The sequence below is a fragment of the Danio rerio genome, chromosome 15, assembly GCF_052040795.2.
Source record: "Danio rerio strain M-AB ecotype USA chromosome 15, GRCz13ab, whole genome shotgun sequence".
Lineage (NCBI taxonomy): Eukaryota > Metazoa > Chordata > Actinopteri > Cypriniformes > Danionidae > Danio > Danio rerio.
This window is the reverse complement of record NC_141035.1, coordinates 34,856,347-34,879,560: the sequence shown is the minus strand read 5'-3', so window position 1 is coordinate 34,879,560 and position 23,214 is coordinate 34,856,347. Positions and strand designations below refer to the sequence as shown.

Here is a 23,214-nt window from a genome sequence, read left to right as displayed (position 1 = left end):
ATTAAAATATTTTAGATGAAATCCAAGAGCTCCCTCATCCTCCATAGACAACAACAATCCCAACTGATTCAAAGTTCAGATAAAGTGGGAAAAATAAGTATTGAACACGTCAATATTTTTCTCAGATACCATATTTCTAAAGGTACTGTTGACTTGAAATTTTCCCCAGATGTTGGTAACAACCATATATCAAATCTATATACGCAATCTATATAACAAATCCTTATATGCAAAGAAAACAAATGTGATTAGTTCAAATTTAGTTATTCATGATAAAATGAAATTACGCAGGAAAAACATATTGAACACATGAAGAAAGGGAGCTGTAGAAAGGCAGTGAAAGCCAAGACAGCATCTGAAAACTCTTAGTAGTTCTTCAGCAACCCTCTATCCTTCATCAGTGTAAATTAACATTAGCTGCTTCAGTCGAACATCTACATTACTAGAATAATCAAAATTAGTGATGTCCAGATCCTATCAAGTGATCATAAATCAGGCCCGATCTTGCTGTTTCAGACTCGATCAGAATCAGACGTTACCTCCCGATCAGGACTCAAAAAAAAATATTCCATGTCAACAGCTGCTTTAGAAATATTATTCCCAGGAAAAAACATGACGTGTTGAATACTTATTTCCCCTCTGTAAATACAAAAACAAATATCCTTAAAACAGACCATGTGTCTAAAGTGGTTCAATCAGAATATTATGAAAAATTATGAGAATACTTTTGTGCGATCATAAAAAAAAACGACTTTATTCAACAGTAGCTTTTTCTCAGTGTCAGTATATTTTACATGTTCATGAGCAATGTGCAGTGATGTATACACTGGATGCCCTTGTGTGACTTTCTATGTTTAAATCAAGCACAGGTGCACACCAGCAGTGTGACAGAATGCGACATGAACACGTGTGAACACATGCCCTATACTGACACAGATGTGAAGAAACTGTTGAATAAAGTAGATATTTTTGTTGACCTTTGCTGTCTATGGAGAATAAGGGAGCTCTCAGATCTGTAAATTTATCAATCTGTAGACAAACGAAGGTCTCAGAGGTTTAAAAAAACATGAGTGTGAGTAATTTATAAAAGAATTTTGATTTTTAGTCGAACTAACCCTTTAAATATTTAGTTACTATGAAATGTCTTGTTCAAAATAAGTAAAGACATTTAATAATCCTAAAATGTCTCTAAAACCAGTCAATAGACCACCATGACTGGCTAAGAGACTATTAAAACTAGCAAGGCAGCTTAAGCTTGTTAAAGAAGGATTAACACTGCCTTCACATTCGGTTGTAATTATTAGTAATTATGAGTTTGTTGTGTACAAGCGCTTTGCTGTTAGATATAAGCAGGACATGAGAACATCAGGTTTTTCTTTTATATTTCTCAGGGAAACTGTATTAAAGTCTGAATGTATGAGACATTCAACCAATATCTTCACAAAAGAAAGACAGAAAAATTAAGCATATAATTGACTAGCAAACATAACATTTACTATCACTTTTGCATAGCTTCACCTCATTATCGAGACATTGTTAACAATTATGAAGTTATATTAACACTATACAGTACATACATGTGACTGTAACAGCAAGAGTAAGTAAAATAAATGGTGTGTAAATAACTAATCCAATTTAACAGTCACTACAAAAATAGTTAACTCCTCCGGCCATGTTTAAAGTTTATGGCCCACACAAACTCGGAAACCCAGGTATCAAAATTACCTCAGAGTTTTCCGGCCATTAATACGACTTGTGAAGCCATTCAAGGCCAATTTCCCACTAGGAAACATGCACTTACCATCATTTCGATAGCACATGAGGGCAGCATGACTGTGCAAATGACTGGAAAAAATGTTAGAAATGTATTCCACTTTACTCCACTATGTATTCCTTTTAAGCTAAGGTGACATTACAAATAAGTTGTTTGAGATACAGAGTATGTTATTAAATTTTGATGATACATTAACGGCTTTTCTTTAGACTGAAGAGCTAAAAAAAAAAGCACCCCAAAAAGTAAACAAGGCAGGAAACAAGACAATCATGTTTGAGTCTTAACTTAAAAAACATTGAGGATGTTGTCTACAAATGTCAGAGCACTTCTCAAACAGAAAAGAAAGGCTTTGATAAAGAAGTCAGGTTTACACTTGAACCAGACTTCAAACAGAAAGGAGAATTGTTATTGCATCAGAACCCGGCAGATGCGCATTTCCAGCCATACAAAAGTATTCTGACAGCATTAATATTTTGGATTATAGACGTTTGATAATATGAGCTGTTCTGAAATCTGTGCCCTCTACAAAGTGCATTAGCTATGCATAAAGCATGTGTGTGTGTCTGTGTGGGATACCTCCCGGCTGCCTGATGAGGAAAATATATTTGGATGAAAAAGTAAGGTCGAGGTTGAAACAGCGCAGGGATGCTCGGAAGATCAAAGCTTAGTTGCTTTCAGAAGATGACAGGGAGCAGAACATTTCAGACTTTTGATTCAAGTGGTGCCCCTGATGGAAAATATTAAACCAGTGGTCTCCAAATGCCGTGCCCCCAAGGAAACACAACTTAAGAAATTTCACAACATGGAAAAGTTTTGAGAAAATATTTAATTACGTTTGATTTCAAATTTCAAATCTCTTTGCCTTTTTTGTGTATAATTACTTTTTATTTTTAGAGTTTTTTCACTTTTATTATGATAGTACTGTAGAGATTTACAGACAGGAAAAAACCTTGGAAACAAACTCGGGTCACCATGAGCATGCTATATGTTGATTTGTTAACCCCTAGGCCACTCGCCAATACTATTTGCATCTTTCATTCATTCATTTTACTTCTGCTTGGTCCCTTTATTCATCAGGGGTTGACATATTGGAATGCACCATCAACTTGTCCAACTTATTACTGGGAAACACCCATTCACTCTCACATTTACACACATACACTATGGCCAATTTAGTTTATTCAGTTCACCTGTACCGCATGTCTTTGGACTGTGGGAGAAACCGGAGCACCCAGAGGAAACCCACGCCAACACGGGGAGAACATGCAAACTCCACACAGAAATGCCAACTGACCCAGCTGAGACTCGAACCAGCAACCTTCTTGCTGTTAGGCAACAGTGTTAACCACTGAGCAATTCTCAGTGCAAATTTATTTGCATTCTGCAAGAATATTATTTGGACTTCCTTTCAGAAAATGCCTTGTCTCCTGTAGCCTATTCCAGGAGGTCCATTATGTAGTTTAAAGATGTTTTCTTGGGGCTCTTTTAAACAGGAAAACAAGTTGGAAAACCAGAGTAAGACAGCTAAAACATGCTCAAATCAGAAAACAAGCTCAAAAAACTAAAAAAGAAGAAGAAACTGGTAAGCATCCTGGATACACTCTTCAATTATATTTTAGAATTCACATTCATTAAACACTTTCAAGTTTCCAACAACCACCTCTATTGATGCACATGATTCTTGCAAAAAAAGCAATTCTATTAAATTGCAAATCCTCAGACTCCCCATTTTTTTAAGCACGGTTGGGTGAATTGTTTCATGTCATACAACTGGAGAGGATATGTTCCCTGGAGCCCAAATCTCATCAGTCATCAGCAATTTCAAACTGCCTGGCAACCCTTTTTGGATTACCTAAAAACTTAATAGTGTACTACTACTACTTTTACAGTAATGACTGAATTTATTCTGTTGTTAAGTCACGATTTTGCTTTGATTGTGCTAAATGTACCTCACTTGTTTGTTTGTTTTGGTACATTATGTGAAACTGTTTTAAAAAATCACATTCAACATTAACCAATGAAATTAGTCAAAATGAGTCTTTAAGCTCAAATACGCTTTTCTCAATGGTAAAAATTAATGAGAAATTCATCTGAATGGGGCTTAGATTATACACAACAGTTGACACATAGATTTCTTTGAATAGAGACAGCCAGATCACCACGATGGACGTCCAGTGTTTTCCAGCCTCCAGTGCCTAGACTGCAGATCCGCACAGGAAGTGTGAGTCTGGTTTCTCTCAAGGTTTTTGCTTTTCAGTGCAAAAAGGATGGATTTGCTCTTCAGTGTTTGGACTTTCAGCAGCAGTGAAAATTAGTTAGTTCAATTAAACTGAACTAAACTAAGCTTTAACACTGAAAACTAGGCATGGGGCGGTAACCTTTTTCAAGGTATATTTCGGTTTGGAAAGTCAAGGTTTTAAAACCATCAAAACCATCAAAATTTTCTGCAATACCGTTCTTTGAGTAAGATTTTTTGTCTACTTTTTTTTTTTTTACTTTTTTGGACAACAGTATCTCCAGCAGAAAAGATATCCAAATATGCAGTTTTAAATTGTAAAAAAAAATGTTTTTTAAATAAATGAGGACTGCAGAAGTCAATAATTAATTAGATTTATTTAGCCTGACATGTTGACTGTTCAAAAATATTTTAAATGTTTCTCAGAATAAAATATACTGTGTTCAAAGGGAAAAAATTTTGCTTTTTACCCAAACATTTAAAAAGAATATATTTTAGAGCAGTAATCACAATACTGCGAAATTGTGAAACCGTGATATTTTTTTCAAGGTTATCATACCGTCAGAATCTTATACCAACCCATGCTTACTGAAAACTGGAGTGACAGTTTCAATTTACTAGAACTTCTATGTTAAGCTGCTTTAACACAATCTACATTGTAAAAGCGCTATATAAATAAACATCAATTCAATTGAATTCAAGATTGGTAACACAATATTTAAGCTGATATTTGTTATTTTTTAAACAAATAATTGTTTAATTGTAATAATTAATTCGTCCTTACTTGATTTTTTGATTGTTTTTAATTGATCCTGCATCCCCCAACATGGCCGTGGTATTTGATTTTTCTCCCTGATACTGTTTACCCTATTCTTACAGCACCATTGATGACTATGTAAAATAAATGAATGGATGCTAGCTCACCTCATTTTATACTTAGGATTTTAAAAAGTGTGCTGTTTAGTTCTGTTTCCTAACACAAACGTACATGCATCTATGTTCCATGAATTTAATACAAAGCTTGAAAAAAATAAAAATTGTCCCTGTTTACAGAATGTCAGAGTTTTCAGAAAAACAACTAATTAATCTAAGAAAAACACAATTTCATCTTTTCATTTATTCATTTCATTTAGTCTGACTTCCATAATTTAGTATGATCGAATTTCAATCTAAAGCAGACCATACCAGAGTTTGCATGAACCATATGCCAGACCACACTTTTTTAAACAGAACACTGTCTTACAGAACAGTGTTCACATTATCCAAACACACCAAATTTTGTCAAAACAAACCCATGTGCACACCAAAAAAGCGAGTATGAAAGCTCCCTAAGATATCAGTAATCAAAATAACACACCGTTTCACCACTACCTCTGTTTGATCACAGGTATAAATATTTAAGAAGCATCGTTCATCTACTTTCCAGCACTCCATCATGACGCCCCGATGGACTCTGACTCGAGGCAGAGCTGGAAACATACAGCACATCCAACCCCTGCAACCCTCTCAGCAACACTGCGCCTGTTTTACAGCATCATTGACAAGCCCTCTGCGCTCCCAACCGCCGCCTCCAGCTCCCTTTAATGCAGCGGAGGAGGCTTTGAGGAAGATGAAGGTGCTGTCATTGAAGACCAAGTTTCTGGGCAATGTACCATGAAGTCCTTCGAGGCTGACTGCACTGCCCTGATCGAGGAAAACAGTTACTCAAACACCTAGTAAAAAGATCAGGAACGGAAGGTCACCGGTTTTCCGTTCAATCTGTGAGAAGCACTGAAGATCCTTCCTTTACAGGTTTAATTCCCCCTTGTATTTATGAGCTGTGAGGAAGGGCATTCAGATCATCGCTTTCAGGAGAGAAAAACCTTTGCGGCTACGATAGTTAAGCTCCTAGATAAATGCCTCCAGGCTGTGAGAAAATGGTTGCATTTTGCTAAATGTATCCAACTAGTCCAACTTCTTTTTTATTCACTTGTCTTTAGCATTTCCTCCCTTAATAAGACTGCGATGGAAGATTGAGAAAGGACCACAAACAGGGACTCGAACTCAGGACACAAATGGCTATAGGTTGTTTACAAAATTTAGAGGGCATGAAGTAAAAAAAAACTGAATGGGAGACAGAGAAAAGTCTGTATTTAACCACATATGTTGGGCATGATCCTTATATCAAGAAGCGGGCCAAGTTTTCTGCTGAAACAGGAAGTTGTTATAACATGTCTACAGGGCCGGCGTGTCCACAGAGGCGACCTAGGCGGCTGCCTAGGGCGGCAGTATAGAGAGGGCGGCGTCCGCAACACCCCCCTTACCACCCGCGTCCTCAGATATATTCGCGCATAGGCGACAGAATAGAGAGGGTGGCGTCAGCGACACCTTCATCAGCACCCGCGCATCCTCAGTTAAATCCGCGCGTAGGGCGGCAGATTAGAGGTCCGCGACACCCGCGCGTCCTCAGTTATTTCCACGCATAGGGCAGCTGAATAGAGGTCCGCGACACCTCACTTTATTTTCATAACCAGTCACTTTCGTTTTCACATTGGGGTTGAGGGCGGCATAATCGTCCTCTGCCTAGAGCGGCAGTTCAGCTTGCTCCGGCCCTGCATGTCTACATGTTATGTTCAATTACAGTCATAGCGTCATTAGCTGGCAACAGAAAATTACATGTTTAACACAGTAACAAACTAGATCTGTTACAAATTAGATTTTATCCATGTTCCATCACTTTGGTCCAAAGGCCTTTGTGATGTTCAATTGTAAAGATCTAGAGTTCTTGTCGAAGGGCGTGTCCGTGGCGGACTGACAAAATTCAGTGTTTCGCCATGGAGAAGGAAGTACTTATAACTCAGCCTGAAAATTCACAGATTTGATAAAATTCCTCTCCTGAAGACATCTACTTGCCAATATTGAGTTACAGCCATAGCACCACCTGCTGACAGAAGGAAGTTTGGCATAAATCAGTGATTTTCTCAAGTTTTTTTTTTATTTTTATCAGCCTAAATTATTATTGTTTCTGTCATCCTAAAGCCACCAGGCGGCAGGGAGCCTTGATGCGAGGTTCCTTTTCATCGCGGCTTGCAGCTTTAATTTCACTCTTTTTTTTGCTCTGTCGTACTTATATATAATTGTAACTTATTATATTTCATGCAGATCATCCCAGTCAAACTAAATTATTGAAATCTTTCCATAGAGCTATTCAAATCGCAACATATATAACAGCAAAACAAAATATCGCAATCTCGATGACATTTTTCCAATATCGTGTGGCCCTACATAAAAACAGTGCTATACTGTACTTATTGAACTGTGTGCCACATGGACTATTTAGCAGCTCTTTGTGAGACAAAGTGTCTTGGAGTTATTGACAGGACCTCTAACATCACAGTTTGAGATTGTTTTGCTGCCTATTTTAGAAGGCGCTGTCTACATTTGTGCGAATATGAAAAAACCTATAGAGTTCATTTTACCTAGACACTTCAGTCAAATGAATGTTGATGTACGTTATTGCAGTTTTACAAAATTGTAGACTCAAGCATGTATTTCCAACGAATGCTGTAAGATTTATATGGTAGCATAATCATCTACAAATGCTCGAGAGATGGAGTCTGTTACGGTTTTTACAGATGATTCTGTGAATACATTTACATCTGGATTCCAACTCAACCCCCCTGCTGCTCTCAACTCAAGCTACTGTCAATGTGCATTTCTAAAACTTGCAATATTATTAATATTGCATGTGCAGTGCTACCAAATCAAGTGTTGGTGCCACCATCTGTTGAACACCAGTGCCAATAGTCTCAAATGTTAGTCTGGAGCTCTGCGCTAGTTCATTGCGCAAGCTTATGGAGTATCTGAGGAGGATCCCGGCTAACCATAAATCCAATTCTCTCCTGGATTCCTCATGGCAGTGCATTGAGTCCCTCTGGTGCATTTGAGTCAATCTATTGAGGAATCTAGGGCAGCGATGATGATGCCTCTTATACCTCAACACCTCTTGATTATACAAATCACTTTCAAAGAGGCCCTCAAGAGATCCTCTAATGATGATTTATATATGATTTTTATGAAAGCGCATCTGATTTACTGCGAAACTGTATAGAGGCATATTTGATTTGCAGCACAATTATATGTGTTCTTCATGGATGCACTTTTGCTATGCTTTAGAAACATCATTTAACCCTAGCTATTTGCTTTCTGGAGCAGCAGATAGACATTTTTATTAACATAATCAAAAAGCTGTGTGATCTATGAGTGCACTCTCAAACACACAAAGTAAATAAGAAAAGCAAATGTAAAATACAGACATGTCTCTTTTTTCTGATACAAGACATCTTGTGTGGTTTGCTGTTTGTGCATCTACCCTATAAAACTCTTTCACAGCAGCCCAGATTTACAGATGTGCCTCTTCTGAGTAAGCAGCACACTTTCAAACATTTTTTACCTCAGTGTTTGTTATTCAACATCCACCTAAACCCATAAATGAAGCAAAGTCAAACAAAATTATATCCTCTCACCTTTACACTAACAATTACTCATCTCACTGAACACTAAGTAATCATATTCAGAATGAGAAACAGAACAATCTGGGTTCAGTACCCGAGCGCCGCCTGCTTGGTAGCATTATTGCATTCTCCTTATTGCAACTGGCAGAGTTTAATCAGGGGCCTGAGGTTGCTGGCAGACATACGGGATGCATTCTTTAAAGAAGCGACGCTCTGAATATGGAGACAATTTGCTCAGCGGTTATGATGTTTAGGCCGGAATATATATAAAAAGACAAGATGAATTACGAGAGGGCACTTCCATGAAATTATAGTGCGCCTTGTGACAAGATGTGCCTGAAATGTTAGGAAGACCATTTCCGCCTCTGAGTAAAAAATAAAACAGATTATTCTGAGATTTTTTTTGTGTATTATTTTGGTAAAACAGCTGGAAAAAAGGCCACGTTGTTCCACAAATATATGTAACAATTTCTTTTATTTTTACTCGTCTGCCATAAACTACATTTTAAAAGATGACTTGAAAATATTTTTACTATTTTAACATTCTAAGACCCAAATAATTGTTATATTTTAAAGCAACAAAAAAAGTAAGTCATAATTTACTACTGAATATTTGACTACAGCTACTTTAACTACAACCATGATTTACCTGATCACTAATGTCGGTTTTTGCATTATTTATTTATTTTTTCTGTTGGTAGAAGTGGATTACAGGGATAATTTACCCCCCAAAAAATTATTCTATTATCATTTACTTCACCCTAAGCTTTATGAGTTTCTTTTAACAGAAAATAATATTTCATCAAAAATGTTGGAAACTGCTAGCCAATGATTTTCAAAGTGCTTGCTTCTTTCTATGGACATCAACATTTTTTTTAAATATCTTCTTTTTTGTTCAAGATCTAAAAGAAACCAATAAACTTTTTAAAACTACTTAAAGGAGAGTAAATGGTGGTTAAATATTTGTTATTTGGGCCAAACTATCCTTTAATGCATTCTGGATCCTTATGCTGGAAAAAAGAATTTCTCCAGTAAGTAGTGAAAGTTTGTAAGTGAAAGAAAGGTAAATAAAGAGATGGCAGACAGGCACTGGACAGAGGAAGAAGAACCAGTAGGCAACCATTCACAGCCAATTTCAGCTGCAGAACTGAGGCTTTGCTTCAACTGCTCAGACACCACTGACTCTCTGGAGATGATGCTTGTATTTTCCCTTCTCTCTTTACTGGCTCTCTGTCTCTCATCCATCACTACAGTAGGCTCACAAAACATAACTGATTTCTTCTGAAATCCTGATCAACTGCAGCAGACTCATTCAGGAATGAAATGAGAAGAGTTAACTACAAAAAATGTAAAAACAATTAATTCTATCAAATTCTATATTCTCAAGTTATTTTATATTCACAAATTAAATAAATGCTAGAAAAAAAGATTAATCCTTTCTCAATTCAATTCAATTCACTTTTATTTGTATAGAGCTTTTACAATGATTGTGTCAAAGCAGCTTCAGATAAAAGGTTATAGTAAACTGGAACAGTGTAGCCCAGTTTTTTAGTGTTTAAGTTCAGTTCAGCTCAGTTCATTGTGGTTTAATAATCACTATTGAGGGTCTCGACACTGGAGAGCAAATCCATCGATGCGCAGCTCTACAGATCCCAAACCATGCAAGCTAGAGGCAACAGCGGAGAGGGAAAAAAAACTTCACCAATTGGCAAAAGTGAAGAGAAAAAACCTTGAGAGAAAGCAGACTCAGTTGGGCATGACTATTTTAATTTCTCCGCTGGCTAATGTCCTGTGCAGAGCTGAAGTCTCAGCGGCAGAGGCTGGTAGCTGGGCCTCAGCGAAGACTCGTCTGTTTTTAAATGCTAAAATTTTATACAATTTTAATGAACTACTGTTTAACAAATATGCTTTCCAGCATTGATCTTCATTATGTTATAAATGAGATTGTTTATGTTTTTTTCTGTAATAAAATATTAACATAAAATGTTAAAAATGATACTGCATTTAGTTAATATGAGCTAAAGCATCCACTTCTAGTTATTTTTAAATATTACAACATAAACTATGAAATTTAATATATTCAGTTTGGTATATTCGGCCAACAGCCCTCAATCAAGTCAACTTTTTGGCCGTTTATAGGAAAAAGATTTGATTAGCATTCAACAGGGAGGGAAAAAATGCTAAATACTGAAAAAAGGGAAAATTTCGTGAAAAACATGAAAGGAGATATTTAGAAAAATGTTGGTAGTTGCCACTCATTGAGTTCTATAGTAATGTTTGTCACATTTACAGAAGTTGATGGTTCCAGCAATCAAAAATATCTTCAAAACATCTTCTGTCATGTTCAACAGAAGAAAGAAAACCACACTAGAAAGAATAAATGATCAGGTAATTTTCATTTTTGGGCTATTTATCCAGTTAAATATGTAAAAATATTGATGTTTGTGATATTCAAAAGACAGTAAAACACATGTCCCCTTTATGGCCTCATTTATGTCGAACTCAATATGACATGTACCTTGACTAAAATCCAAAGCCTGACGGTCACTACAACAAAACACAGCAAGAAACCACAAAACCAAGCAAGCCTTCATGATATTTCATCAACTCATCTCAAGTAACTCCTCAAAAATCTCCACTACCAAACCACCAAAGAGTCCGTAAGTCTTTCCTCTCCTTCTTTTTTTTGCCATTGTCTTACCACGTGAGCACATCCTAAATTTGTCACTGCTCTGCAATGTGCTTTCCTTCACACACTAAGTCACACATTTCCCCCCGCCTCCATTTTCCTGCAAGTTGGACACATGCATCAGATTTGAATTGATGGGCTCTACGTGCTGTAAAAACACAAAAGTGGAGCAACTCTGACCTGGACACCCACAAAATGTCCAGATGTGCGTCCATGTTTATATTCGCTTCAGTGCGCCCGCTTGGCCTCAAAAGAAGTGCTCGAGGAAGTATTATATTTGCAAACACATTAAGTAGTACATCTCGTTTCCTGCAATTTGGCCGCTCTGTGTAAATACTGCGCTAAACCACAGAGCCGGGGCAGTTTAGAAAGACAGGCACGGGGAAGAGAGCTAAAAACAGCTTAGGTTTGGCCCAAAGAGAAAGAGGATGCACGTTTATGCCACCAAAACTGCTTCTTCTTGGATTGCATTGGCTTAGTTCTTGGAAATGATCGCAATCGACTGCAAGCAAGTAACCAATGAGCTTGAAAGTTATGTTGTTAATAATGTTAACAAACACACTCCATTGAGCATGTACACGTAGACATAGGGCTTAGCCTAATGCTATCTCGATAATTGTTTTCCATATTAAACAGTAATGACATATATTTCGATATAAGTTGTTAATGCTTAAAGATTTAAAAGAGTATCAATACAATGACTGAAGCCACAAAAATTAGAGGGTCCATAAATGGCATAGCATTTTTGTTATCAACACACTTTTAGATTCCCATTGTTGCACATTTCAGCTGGGTCTAGAAAAAGTCCAGAGCTTATCATTATTGACATAAATTTTATCACGATTCAAAATAATATCGCTTATCGACACAGCCCTACATAGACATCACCTATATACTATATAACTGCAGGTTAACTATGTTTATATATAATAACGAATTAAAAGCTATTAGTTTCTAGTTAATTAAAGTTGTTAGTAACTAATAAAGTTATGTTAACTAATAACCTCAACTTTTCTGATTTTATTCGTAATGCAATAATGTGCACCTTTTTTAAAGTTGTTTTGAAACAATATTTATTGTTAAAAGTGCTATACAAATAAACTTGAATAGAACTGAGAAGAGTACTGGTACAAGTAGATGTTGAATGAACAAGACTTGCAAATATTGGAAAGCAACTGGTAATTTAGTTAACAGAAACAACAACAACAACAACAACAACAACAACAACAACAACAACAATAATAATAATAATAATAATAATAATAATAATAATTCCTTACATTTATATAGCGTTTTTTTGGACACGTCTGGACACCAGGATGCCAAGGTTATACCTTTTTCGAAGGACATCAAGGGATTCACAGAGAGTCAGGACCTCGGTTTAACGTCTCATTCGGCGCTCACTGAGCAATATAAAATCCCTATCAATATAATGGGGCGTTAGGACCCACACAGACCACAGGTTGAGCGCCCTCTGCTGGCCTCACTGACACCACTTGTGGCAGGAACCCTGCTTTCCAATGTGGCCTCCCATTCAGGTACTGACCAGGTGCAGCCCTGCTTAGCTTCAGTGTAAGTTGCAGAGAGCTAGCTGCAGAGTTATGGTTTGTAATAGAGTATGCATTTTATGTGCAAAAATACATATCAAATATATAATAGCAACAACCAACAAAAAAATTAAATAGTCAAATAAATATTGTATCAAAAAGCTAAATATACAAACCAAGTAATTTGCATTGATTTAATCAATTATAATGCCATTTATATCAATAGATTTAATTTGATAAAATTGTCAATATGAAATGTTTAAGTGCACTAAAAAATGTAGAGAAAAAAATGAACTCTGAATTTGTTAGTAATCTTCAAAACAGCTCAATCATGTTGTTTTTTTATTTTGATATTTTGGTTTTCATTTAAGTGTAGTTGTTATTTTGTTGTGTGTTTGTTGTGTCACGTATATTTATTTTCTAATATAAATTATTTGACTGTTTTTATATCATTTTAAATAAATTGTATGTTAGTTTCAGACTTTTAGATTTTAGTAACTGAGCTAAACAAAAACAAGTATTTTGACAACTAGATTATATGAAATAGGATTACTTTTTTTATCCATTTCATTATTTTACATTTTTTAAATAAAATATGTTAGTTTAGTTGTAATTTATTTTCATAAAATGTGTTGGTTTATATAAAAATGTTTTTATTCTTATTTTAGTAAACTCTAATAACTCAAATCATACTCCAATAATATTTAATTTACAATAAAATAACGTTTTGTAAGGTATGCATTATATGCAATTTACATTTGAGTTTAATGGGCTATATGCACACAGACATTTATTTTCAGCCAGCCAGCCTCATCGCTCCCGGTGAACTTTATTACCAATATAAAATCACCACGTTTAAGGTCTGAAGTCTTTAAAAATCGGTGATCTTCACTGCCTGATAGATATACAATATACAATATGAAGAAGAACTGCATTAAATTCCATTTCCCCCACCATGTTTTAAAATATGACAGTTTATTTTACCCGAGTATTTTTAGTCGAGTTTCTGTGCTCGCCTGCTGATCCTGATGTCGCTAGTGGTTATACAGTCTTTCATCTCATTTTACGCTTGAACAACTAAATGAATGCTTAAGTCTATTTAACTGAATGTATTGTAATTACATTACAACATCAGTGCTGTAAAAGAAATCCTATGAAATTGAAAAGAGTCACATTAAGCTTTCACCGGAAGTCATTTCATTGGTTAAAAAACACTAATTGTGCATATACCCCATTGTGTATTTATTGTTGTGTTTTTTTTTTATGGGGTAGGGGGGTGTTAAGTATTTAAGGTAACATAAATGGTTAAAAAAAAAAATATATTTTTGTTCAATTGACTAAAAAACAACGTACAGCTTTTTTTTTTTTTTTTACAGTTGAGTGCTGTGATCCATCATTATTGTATTTGAGCAAATAAACACAATTCAAATTAGTCAGTTCAATCTCTTTCAGTATCTCTTTCTATTCTTTGGTTAAAACAACTCTATAAATAATCAAATTCCATAACCAAGCATGGCAATATCCATTTCCCCAGGCGTTTTTATACACAGTTCCTGCTATTCAATCTAAATAAATTTTTCAAAAAGGGGTTGCTGTGATCCTCTTATTCAAGGCCGAGTGAAAAAGGGCAAAAAAAACTATGCAAAGTTGTCTGGCATCAAACCAGACTGGAGGAATGATCGTCTTTTGTGTGCTCTAAAGTACACTGTAAATGCGAATAGTATTCCTTACTATCAAAATTCTAGTGTGTTTACTTAATTTTAAGCTAATTGTTGAGTTTACTAGAAATGCATTAGTGTTGCTGACATAGTAAGGTATAAAGTTCCCATAACTAATGTAATTTGAGTAAAATTGCTTATAAGGGCTAAGCCATGCTGTTACGCATGCGTACTGGGTGGTGATTTCCCATCCCCCATCCCGAGTCACAACCAACCGCCACCCTGCACCGCCATTGAAGGACAGGATTTCATATTGAGAAGATGTACTGCTGTAAATCAAGGTAAACTTTTCGTTTTAATTACTACTTTGATTTTATTTGTATAGTATCAGTAATCTGTTTATTTCCTGCACTTTGTGAAATTGTTTGCTGTTTTGTGAACTAATTAATAGCCCATGATGTTGTGACTAACGTTAAACGTTTTGACCACTGCACGTTATTTGCAATACTGTCTACTTTACTAGATAAGCTATTTTTAGCTGCTTAGTCCTTTTTAATAACTATTAATAATTTGTAAAGTTAGTAGTAATTTGTAAAGTGGGCGTTATGCTCTAAAAGAGCGGGCCGCGCCATTTTAAATGATGCACTGAGAGAGCAAGAGCGCGCGCAATGATCCGTTCAAATAGATGTAAAGTTAACACATAGCTGTAGGTCTACATTTTTAAAAAAGAAAACGAAACCTATTTATCCGCATTACAAATACAGTAACGTTAGTTATCGCTGAACTTTAGTGGCGCTTGTTGTGACGAAAATATGCGTGTTTTTTTTTAAGATTTACTTTTATGAGATCACCTGCAGGAAGCAGGTGAGGAGATCAGCTGTGATTCGGTCCGGCGTCAGCGAGCGGCTCATGACCAGACCAGTCGTTTTTTTCTCCATGATCGCCGGGGCAGCAGCAGTTTTAACCCGCCGAGGCTTTTAGAACATTATAAAGCAGTTTCAGCTCAAAATGGACCCGTGAGTGTCGTAGGTAATTTAGGATTTCGATGCGATTACGATTCGTGTCACTGTATGAGGCAGATACATATTTACACATGATGCTAAAGTGTGCTTATGCTAACAATCCCTATGAAACTTAAAGTTAAACTTATGAAAATGCGAGAGATATTTAATTAACTCATTTATTTGTTTTATATGCTATTTGTCTTTTCTTTATGCCGTTTTGAAGGTTTATTCCAGTGTTGCCGTTACGTTATTGAGTGTTTTGTATTGCTGTAATGACAAATAAATCTGACCAGACGCGACTGAATATGTGTGATGGATAACGTTAATGATGAAGTGGTATAACTCGTACAACCAAGCACAGAAACATCCCTTTGTTTGCTCAATATCACACAAAGGCATCAGCAAGCCTTTGTTATAAGCAAACTTTCTGTAAAGAAACAGGCTTTGTTAAACCTGTTAGTTTGCATTTTTAAAGAAGGTTTCACTAATTTTTAACAATTTAGGGCAAATAAATTTGAACAATTACAAGGTTGTTTAAATGTAGCACACCATTAGAGTATTGTGAGTGGCATATTTGGTTTGTAATATCATTATACCCTTTATTTATTTTTTTATTTCAGACTACCAGTTTGTGAGCTGATATGCAGTGGAAATGTAAGTTTTGCACTTACACATCAAAGAAAACTTTTTGAACAATACCGCACAAGCCATAGAACATATTCATGAATTGTTCTATTAACGTTACCTTGTCTCCATACTGAGTATCAGGGTAATTTTAAATCATTTAATGCATTAAAAGTACATTTAACAAAATTCTCAGCAAAGAACTGCATGATCAAGAATAGTCCGAATATTTTGTCCATTTGAATAATCATCTGAGGACTAGTTAGAAATAGGGTTGTTGTGTTGTGAAACCATTAATTTATGTTACAATACTATACCAGCTGATGTATGGTGATACCAAGTAGTATTGCAATACTGTAATTGATAACTTAAATCCATGAAATAAAGAAAAATGTCAGAAATAATATATTGTATATGTTATTATAGGCCTACTTGAATTTAAATAATTCCCTTATTGTTGAAAAAAGTATTTGCACATCTCTTCACCTAAAATGTATTCATTCCAGCAAAAAAAATAAATTAAAATAAAGATACATAAAGAAAAGAGCATTTTTCCAACAAAAAAATGTCAAAAATTGTTTCCTGTTGCTATTTTGGGTTTTTCATCTATCATACTTTTTTCACACTTATTATCGGATAAGAATCCAAAGTAATTCAAAATTTCACTTTATGAGTCATTCTTTTTAATAGATTGTCACGGTTGTTGTAGCTATTATATCATATTGACAGGAACAGAAATAAACGAATTCCGATTCAAAATGAACCATCACAAAATATGCAATAGGCTACTATAAAAGGCGCAAATTCTACAGTTTTACAACCTTAGAAGGCTCCATAGACTATTAAAATGCAATGATCTATTGTTGCTGAATCGTGTAAGTATTTTAGTGACTTTTTCACATGCAGCATTATGTATTGTAGGCAGACTGTTAATGACAATACTACCGTTTACAAACTACAGTGGCACCGCCAGTATCTTGGAGCCATAGTATCACGATACTACCATAGTACCGGTAAACCGTGCAACCCTAGTCAGAAAGTTCAGTGTCCTTTTAAAGACATCAATTGAGACAAATATTTATTCCACTTTTAATGCGCATAAAAGTAAGGCACACCAGCAACAATGCCATGATTATATTTAATCGGGGGTTGTGTTTATTACTGTTTGGTGACAAGTATAGCTCATGCTTTTGATGACAGGCGCCGGGAGTATTTGGCAGCTTTTATTATTCAAGAACATTTAACTATGTCATGTTAAAGTGTAACATCTGTTGCTAAATGGCATTGCATTGTATCATTGCATGTGTTTCTGATTTCTGTTTTTTGTTTTAGAATTTCGCTTAGCCATGTCAATAACACTTTACGTTTTTGTGCACAACAGTGACATCCAGAAGGAAGTCATAGAGGAAACACCAGCTGATGCAAGTGCTGCAGAAGGTTTGTTTTCTTTTCAAAACTTTGTGTGATTTTGTGAATTTGTGTTTTTGAATGTTATTAATGACTAATAATGTTTTGATTGGATCTTTCAGAATTCAATCGAATATCAGTAAGAAATGTGAGATCCAAGTTCTACGCTGCATTGGACACACACTGCTCGTTTGATTGAAATAAATAAAAAAAAAACAGGAGAAAATTGCAGAGGAAAACTAGAAGAAATTTTCAACATGTTAATTCAAAGGTATTTTTGTGACATCATCTTTGAATCATAATTTGCATTTGATTGCAATAAATTGCATTTGATGTTTTCATTGGGCTATAATGCATGTCTACCTGTCTTTACTTTTTCAAGGTCATCTGGCAGCAGTTCTCCGGGGTCTTTCAGTCCTTTAGAGGGATGAGTCTAAAGAAATTTTCAGGATGTGTTTTGTAAGTAGTATTATTGTTTCTGCTTTCTTAGACTGGAAATAAAGCAGTCATTCCAGTTTACTTCACTTATTAATAAAAATTTTCAATTTTATAAAAATAAAACAAATGCATTTAATGTAAGTATTTGAAAGTAAGAGGGATGTTATATTATGGCCTTTGGAGCAAGAGCATTGCTATGTTGCAAATACAGCAGCTTGTGCCGTCACAGGGTCAGTTAGCTTCATAGGCCAGTGAAGTAATGAATGCATTTCTTTAATTTTTAAACACACTTGTTTTGAAAAGGAGGAAGATTAGCTTGAAAAAAAATCTTAATAAGTGTAATACCTATGTAATATGTTGAGAGAAATATAATTTCAGTTGAAAGAACCTGCTGGATTAAGATGTAAAAAGATAGTGTTAAAAGCCACAAAGTCAAAGATGCTCCGTATTATAACCAACCCTGTGAAGTCACCTGCTGTGGGATTGTAGATGGCTGCACCCTTGTTCTAAAAGCCATACTAAAACATCAATTTTCTTATTAAAAAAAAGTTATTAATACATTTTTAAAAAGTGTGCTAAATAATGCAAACTTGACTCACTGCTTTAATCTAGCAAAACCAAATGCATTCATGAATCGGTTCCCAATTTATTAAGTTTTCCCTACAAAATATTTATATTGATTATGTAGCACCAATTGGTCTCTCACACATTTGCATTTAATTTCTTGAAAATGTTTTAAAAGTACTTTTACTGCAGTTTGTTTTATTACATTACAGTGTTTCTTTAATTAAAAAAATGTATTGTTCCTTTAGAATAGTATCATGTTCAAGATACTGGAATTTAGTACCAATCTCTGCTGCAATTTTAAGCAGCAAATTTCCTGCTAACATTTTAAGCACTTTTGAGCACATTTTTAAACAGCACTGTTTTGCCATTCTGTTCACATGCTTAACAGAAATGACACTCAACAATGCTCAAATGTTAGCAGGAAATGGATGTTTTTAAAATTACTATATGGATTGGTAATAAATTCCACTATCATGACAAGCCTAGTAGAAGCAGTACAGGCATTGAAGAAGGAGCACCATAGCTAGGCCTTCTTATAAGAAGCATTTGAATGTAAAATGTACTATAAACACAAATAGTCATGCTAATAAGCAACTAGTTAATAGGGTAATTGGTTCCTACTAAAGTGTTACTAAATTAAGCACAAGGAATTGTATTTTTTTCACCTCTGCTTTTGGTCTCCTGGCCACTACAGGCTTTATTAGTGCCATTTAGAATATCAAACTTTACTTATTTTTCTTTCTCTATTCATAGGATGTAATTGTAGAGTCGGACTTCAGTGCAGAAGATGTTGGCCTGCTGACTGTCGTCTGTGAAGATGTCTAAAGAACCTCATTATGGATGCAATGTGGGCCTTTATACTGGAAGGAAAAGTGGTTATGGACTGCCACATGCAGTATGTCTCTTTTTTTGCTTTGATTTACACACTGAATTCGGACTACCCAAAGACTTTGAGCAATGCATTTGAATTTGTTCAACGTGTGTTGCTTTTGCTGGGAGGGAAGCGTAATGTGTTTTATTCGGCGAGTGCCTATATACTGCTGTGCTTTATGTTTAAAGGTTCAGGTATAATGGCATGTTTAATTACAAAGTGTTGCTTTTTAACATGTTGCTGTTTGCAGTGTTACATTTAGGACTGCAGCATTTTGGTGTTTAAAACACTTTCTTTTTTTTTTTTTACCAAAAAAGTGTATTGTGATTTATAGGGTTGTCAAAAGTATTGAGTTTGGTACCAATCGGTACTGAAATAAAAAAAAAAAAGTCCATCCATTTCCCACTAACATTGCAAGAACTGATTGGCCATTGTGTTCACATGCTCAGTAGATATGACTGATTGGCTTTGAAGGTCATTATTTTTACCACACTTCACCACTGTTCACCAGGTGCAAAGATACAAAGACACTGGATAACTTCAAAGCACTGTCGATCAGTCGATTCATCACCAGATAGCTTATATGTTAGCTTCTAAACAAATCAGCTATCGACATGGCTTTGAAACACTTCAGTGTCTGTGTAACTTTGTTTGGACTCAGTGAAAAATGGTAAACCTATGACAGTCACAGCCAATCACAGTCATTTCTGTTGAGCATGTGAACACAGTGGCCAATCAATGGTGTTTAAGAACGAGCTCAGTAGCACTCAAATGCTGGTGGAAAATGGATATTTTTAATATTTCAGTATTGATTGATACCAAACTCAATACTTTTGACCACACTAATGTGATATTTTCTGTAGGAAAATCTAAACTACACAGTCTAACAAATTAGCTTTAAAGCTTAATATCTGTTCCTCTGTAAGTGTCTATATGCTGCCATGTTTAAGGTGCTGGTGCAATGGCATGTTTAATTACACTAATTCAAGTATCTTTTTTCCAAGTGTCAAGTATTTAAAGTTTTTTTGATAGATTTTCAAACCTTTTCGAAAAACTTGTGCATGTTTTAGGGTTGAACATGTTTATTATATTTTTTGTCTGTATTGCTGTTTACAGTATATTACAGCACTTTACAACAGGTTTTTACAAAACTGTATTGTGTACAAGTGTATTGTGATACTAAAATATCACAAGTGTATTGTGAAATTCTGCTAATTTTGTCAAATAAAATGTTTACATTTAAGACCTGTATAATGTCATTACTTGTAGGTTGAACTACATATTTTATGTTCAGTTTAATTGAAGAAAATGTGGAAACCGATTGCACGTAGTTTCTTTAGTTGACATTACTTAAAATGGTGGATTAAAACAATGTTGAGACTACTAGCATTCAAGATGTTAACTGAACATGGTAGAACAGTATTAGTTAAATAGAGTTATTAAAGTAATCTTACTATAAAACCCTAAGTAAGATTACTAAATAATGACAAGTATGTTAACTAGAATTTTCTATTAAACTTACTTAATTTTTAACAGTTAGTTTACTTTATAAGTTTTAGTTTTCTTACTTCAAGGCAATAATTAAACTTAACTTAAGATTTCCTTGTAAGTTTATATTGCAAAAATAAGGCAATCGGTTTCCAAACTTTTTTTAAGTAAACTGAACATGTTAGAATTTACAGTGTAGTGTGACCAAGTCATTGGAAGAGTGGAGAATGGCTTTTTGGAGACTGGAAGAAGAAAAAAAGCAGCATCTGAGGCATATTCAGCAACAAAAAAACAAAACAAAAACTGCACATCTGATCAAGAGAAAAATGCCATATGGTAGTGTGTGTGCAGCTTAATGAGGCGTGCAGACGTCCAGATCTCCTCAGACCATCACTAGGGCCTGCTGAGCTCCGCTTGTTGATGCTGGGAGTCCAGCATTCAGCGAAGATCAACTGAGTTACTGAGCAAACACACAGCGCTAAGATCAATGTACATTTGACTTCAGCATAAATCCAATTAAATATAATGCAATACAGCAAAACAGATTACGTTGCGCAAATCTAATGTTGAAATAATCATAGCATTTAAGTACTTTGTCATATTTCACAAAAATGAAGAGTTCAGATGCAAGTGCCAGTTAATAAAATTCTCCTAAAATGATCATTTTTCTCAGGTTCCTTTGTGTAAGTTTATTAATTATAGCTTTATTGCACAAAACATTTTATTTTCATTGCAATTAAAGTGAAACAACTGATATATATATATATATATATATATATATATATATATATATATATATATATATATATATATATATATATATATATATATATATATATGGGTGTGTGTGTGTGTGTGTGTGTGTGTGTGTGTGTGTGTGTGTGTGTGTGTGTGTGTGTGCTTGAATAAATTATTACTTAATTTGTTAGTAAATTATATAGTAAAATCTTAATGTAATTTACTTAAAAATCTGCCTCTAGATTTTATCAATATCTAATCATAATAATAGAAATGTAAAATATAAGTGAATAGGTAAATTAAAAGCAATTAATTTTGTCATTAAAAACCATACAACATTGACTCTTGTTTTCTGTCTTTGTTCATGTAAGCATGTACATGATAACAATAAAAGCATAATTATGTAAACAAATACATTTAAAAACTATTACAAAAACGTAAATAGGTGACGCAGTGGCGCAGTTGGTAGTGCTGTCGCCTCACAGCAAGAAGGTCGCTGGTTCGAGCCTCGGCTGGGTCAGTTGTCGTTTCTGTGTGGAGTTTGCACGGGTGCTCCGGTTTCCCCCACAGACCAAAGACATACGGTACAGGTGAACTGACCCTTCGCTAAGCCACACCCAAAAACCGCCATCCACCAATCGTGGCTTAGCAACCGTAGCTACACGCAGGCTCTCTGTCAAGCTTTCGAGCAAGGGAAACAGACCAGAGCGTTGTGCATATGGATTGTGCAAATTTATTACCCGGTATCCTTAAAGTTTGGACGGGATGGTAAAAATAGAGAAATCACGGTTTAATTATTAGATTATTTAAAAATTTCACCTCTCCTGCTGAGCATGAGCTAAGCTGTTGAATGGTCAGTGTCATTAATAAAAATTCAGTATAGGAATGCTATATTAAATAAATAGATCAATGAATCATAAACATAAATAAATACTTAAATAAACAAATTAATATAGCAATAGAAAAATCCTGATGTAAAGAAATGCAAATATATATATATATATATATACATATATATATATATATATATATATATATATATATATATATATATATATATATATATATATATATATATATATATATATATATATATATATATATATATATATATATATATATATATATATATAAAGCAATTGTACATACTACTATCAAGTTTTTTGGAGGAAATTAGCTCGTTCTGCCTCAGACTTTCCAACAATTTGGCTGATTTAATGCAGGAAAAAAGTCACAGCTGGAGTGCACTTGTCTGATGCTGTGAGCGATCACATCTCTGGCCGTTGCGATATGAATAATATGCCCCAAATTGTCCTGAACATGAGTACACCTTTGAAATCTCTGGCAATGAAGCAGAGAAATATAGTGCTGCCCTTGACCAAAGAAAGCCCTGCGAGTCCATTTCTTTAAGGCGCAGGGGCAATCAAAGACTGTGGAAGATGAATGGAACGATATCAGTGATGTATTTTCAAGGACGGCGCGGGACTTGGACTTCACTTCCAGCAGAGATTTGCCAAGGCACGACTGGGACAGGAAACGTCTTGGAGGCTGAAGGGAAAACTGATAGACGCACAAGTTGTTCTCGGAGTTCTGAAACAGGCAAATGCCAAAATATTTTGGTTTGGCTCAAATATTTGGGCTGATCTCGAGTTCTTAAAGAGCCTGCAGTGTTGACAGATC

General features: G+C 35.0%; 1 protein-coding gene and 1 long non-coding RNA gene across 4 annotated transcripts in view; one reads left to right on the top strand and one right to left on the bottom strand.

The window, feature by feature from the left end:
* The window catches only part of dchs1a (dachsous cadherin-related 1a), a 201,063-nt gene that overhangs the window by 152,890 nt on the left and 24,959 nt on the right, over window positions 1–23,214 (bottom strand). The gene's annotated exons all lie outside the window — the stretch shown is intronic.
* Window positions 14,690–20,551, top strand: LOC137487768 (uncharacterized). 3 transcript variants are annotated; one of them, XR_015509670.1, is made up of 7 exons: window positions 14,690–14,738; window positions 15,229–15,413; window positions 16,022–16,055; window positions 17,407–17,462; window positions 17,555–17,703; window positions 17,815–17,891; window positions 19,191–20,551. It is a non-coding gene; the product is annotated as an uncharacterized LOC137487768 (long non-coding RNA). The 3 variants fall into 3 exon arrangements; XR_015509667.1 differs by lacking the exon at window positions 15,229–15,413; XR_015509668.1 differs by lacking the exon at window positions 14,690–14,738 and having other exon boundaries at window positions 15,037–15,413.